The sequence below is a fragment of the Cnephaeus nilssonii genome (genome assembly GCF_951640355.1).
Source record: "Cnephaeus nilssonii genome assembly, chromosome: 1".
Classification (NCBI taxonomy): Eukaryota; Metazoa; Chordata; class Mammalia; order Chiroptera; family Vespertilionidae; genus Cnephaeus; species Cnephaeus nilssonii.
In genome coordinates, this window is record NC_137072.1 from 69,591,408 (window position 1) to 69,594,841 (window position 3,434).

At 47.2% G+C, this 3,434-nt stretch overlaps 1 pseudogene across 1 annotated transcript; it reads left to right on the top strand.

Annotated features, from left to right (window-relative positions):
• Positions 1-271: 271 nt before the first annotated feature.
• Positions 272-2,180, top strand: LOC307102225 (MKI67 FHA domain-interacting nucleolar phosphoprotein-like; annotated as a pseudogene). The gene is made up of 4 exons: positions 272-384; positions 1,216-1,374; positions 1,457-1,644; positions 1,846-2,180. The product of its transcript is annotated as an MKI67 FHA domain-interacting nucleolar phosphoprotein-like (transcript).
• The last annotated feature ends 1,254 nt before the right edge of the window (positions 2,181-3,434 follow it).

Below are 3,434 nucleotides of genomic sequence, written 5' to 3' on the forward strand. Positions count from 1 at the left end.
ACAAGGTCCTCATGGCCAGGTGGACAGTGAGTAATCCAGCTTAAATTGAAACCCATATCATCACCTGCTTTCTTGGACTACTCCTGACACCAACTATCTCAGGTGGGGTTGTCTAGACAGATGATGAGAAAGGATTTGGTGTGCAGAGTATTAGGAATGAACTCTTATGGAAGGGCAGGGTAAGTGCTAGAGTTAGTCAGAGGGAAAAGTCAAACTGCAATGGAGACCTTAAAAAAGCTTCAGCCAGCTCTGTGGCTAGGACACTGTCGGCATGGTGGTCTTCGCAGGCCCAGGCTGGCCGCTCCTGTCCCTGAACCCGCAGGAGGATGCCAAGTTTCATAAGGAGGTGGCTCAGGCCCTCGGGCATACAACTAAGAAACAGAAGCAAGAAAAAGAAAAACGCTGAAACCGGTTTGGCTAAGTGGATAGAGCTCCGGCCTGCGAACTGAAGGGACCCAGGTTCCATTCCGGTCAAGGGCACATACCTTGGTTGCGGGCACATCCCCAGTGGGGGGTGGGCAGGAGGCACCTGACCAATGTTTCTAGCTCTCTATCCCTCTCCCTTCCTCTCTGTGAAAAATCAAAATATATTTAAAGGAGGGAGCCAGCCCGGCACAGGCCGGAGGGGAGCGTGTTCTGGGCCCAGGGAGCAGCTCAGGGACCTCGGAGGCCGTGGATGGAGGAGGGTGCTGTCCACAATGGCAGCCGGAGCTGTGAGCCCTGACCAATCAGGGCAGAGGGCAGAGTGAGGGCAGGCAGATCTCCTCAGGAAATTAAATGGAGCCCACTTCGCGTTTGGAGTGCTCCGGCCCAGGTCCCAGCTGGAGGAGCACCCTTCTCCAAGGATCCGTCTGCCTTGCTGGTCCAGTTCTGGTTGTATATCTCCTTCCGCCACATCGTTGGGAGCAATTCTAACAGGGAGAGTGGAAGGAAGGGGGGAGACAGAGGGAGAAGCATCAAAGTCGGAGGGACACATTGATTGGTTTTCTCCTGCCTTAGCCCTGACCAAGGCGGGAATCAATCCTACAACCGAGATGGAGCCGCAGAGCGTGATGACAGCGGTCCTCCAGGAGGAGGAGGAAGGGCCATCGAGGGAGGTCCACCTGGAGCAACAGGAAGCACCGGCCTCTGACAGGCCACCCAGAACTCGGTCCAAAATCGGCCGCCGCCCCCGACGGGAGAGGGTGTACACGGACGACTCCTTCTATGACCCAGGCCGGCCAGACCCGCTACGGCCCTGACCTTGGAGGGTGCTATGGAGCTGCAGAAGGACATCTCCACTTGGAAGGAGGTGAAGGCGGCCGTGGTGCACACGACGCAGGCCATCGCCATCACCAGCGTCATGATGTTTATTGGAGCCGTGGTCGCGGGCCCGTGGGGACTGGCCATTGGGGGCCCCTTCGCGGGACTCCTAGGAGCCTGGATGTCGTGGGGGAAGTTTAAGTCTGTCCCTCAGATACCTAAGGAGAAGGAGAAGCTACGCAGGCAGCCAGGTCTCAGACATCGTCAGGGACCTGAAGGTCACAGACATCAAGGAACTGACTAAGCAGGTCATGGCCAACAAAGCCGTGCAGGAGAAGCTGCTGGAGCTGACCATGGGCTTCGCCACCAAGAAGCTGGAGACCCTCTTACCAGTTAGGTTCAGTGAATAGAGTGTCAGCCTGCGCACTCAAGGGTCCCGGGTTCGATTCTGGTCAAGGGCATGTACCTTGGCTGCGGGCACATCCCCAGTGGGCAGTGTGCAGGAGGCACCTGATCAATGTTTCTAACTCTCTATCCCTATCCCTTCCTCTCTGTAAAAAGAATAAAATAGAATTAAAAACAAAACAAAAAAATTTAAAAAAGAAAATGAAAAACTTACTCCTCGAGTTATTTATGTGGGCCACCTACCTCCAGCACTTTATGAAACTCAAGCTCCAAGCATATTTCTCCCAGTTTGGCACTGTTATGAGATCCGGGCTGTCCAGAAGTAAAAGGACTAAATAGCAGAGGCTATGCCTTTGTGGAATTTGAATCTGAAGATGTTGCCAAGAGAGTTGCTGAAACAATGAACAACTCCCTTTTTGGTAAAAAGACTCTTGAAGTGTCATTTTGTGCCACCTGAGAAAGTACACAAAGAACTTTTTAGAGAGTGGCATCTTCCATTTAAGAATCTGTCTTATCCAGCAGTGAAACTATAATACAAGCTTGTATTAAGGCAAGGAGGTGGGATATAGGGTCTAGCCTCTGGTGGTGCGGTATTAAGTCTTATCCAGCAGTGAAACTGTATAATACAAGCTTGTATTAAGGGAAGGAGCTGTGGATGGAGGACCGATTTAAAAAGGAAAAATTACTCAGGAAGAGACTAGCTAAGTAGGGAATTATGATTTTCCTTAATTGGTAAATATTCCTTCAGAAAATATATTTTGTGTTTTTATTCTTGGATGTGGGCTTTGTACCTCAGTAGCTGTAACATAATTATGGTTTTCTCTACAAAGTATCTAGCTCAGTGCTTACTACATACTAGGGTTTGACTAAATTTTTGAGGCACTGCATTCCGAGCTCTTCCTAAAGTGTGTCAGACCAGATCCAAAGATCGACATTGTAAGGAAAAGGAAATTTCAGAAAGGGGTTAGGTTTTCATGATCTGTTTTAAATTAATGAAGTTAAACCACTATTTAACCAAAACCATAATGCTTCTAGAGTGCTATCAAAAGTGTCAATTAAGTGAAGTTTGGTATTATATGGTATCGGTAAACATGAAGACTATAAATTGGCCATCCTTTTTATGCCATTCTAGTTAAAATTTTGTTTCTTGTTCTTTTAAATTGGAAATAAAGTGCATATCAGGAAAAAAAAAAAACACTTCAGCCAGTCCCACAGAGTTCTGGAGGATATATGACTCTGAGTTGTCCCACAGTGGACCCAAATGGCCTTTATACTTGCAATATAATAGATGCTTAGATGTGGAAGGGTTATACCTTAGAGTGGTGTGTCTCTGCAGCTAGGGCAAACTTGAAAAAGCAGACAGCTAGAGACTACTGACAACATCCCCAGTAGCTGGGACTAGTCATTCGTAAAGGGGAATCCAAACATCCTATTATTGATCTTAATAGCACAATAACAATCACCCTGGTCCCCAATATGGCTAGACAAGTTGTTCCTACAGGAATTTGGGGACCTGTGCCACCAGGAATATCAGGTTTAGTCCTAGGAAAGAGTGAAAATACGCTAAAAGAACTGTTTTTCCTAAAGTCATAGATTCAGAATATAAGGGAGAAATCAAAGTAATTTTAGAATGCAAACATATTATGCAAATTATTCCAGGACAAAAAATTGCTCAGCTCCTCCTTTTACCTTATATTCAGAAAGGTGAAGTTATAAATAGGAAGAGAGGGATACAAGGATTTGGAAGCTCAGATATATATTGGATGCAGGAAATTAACAAGACCCAT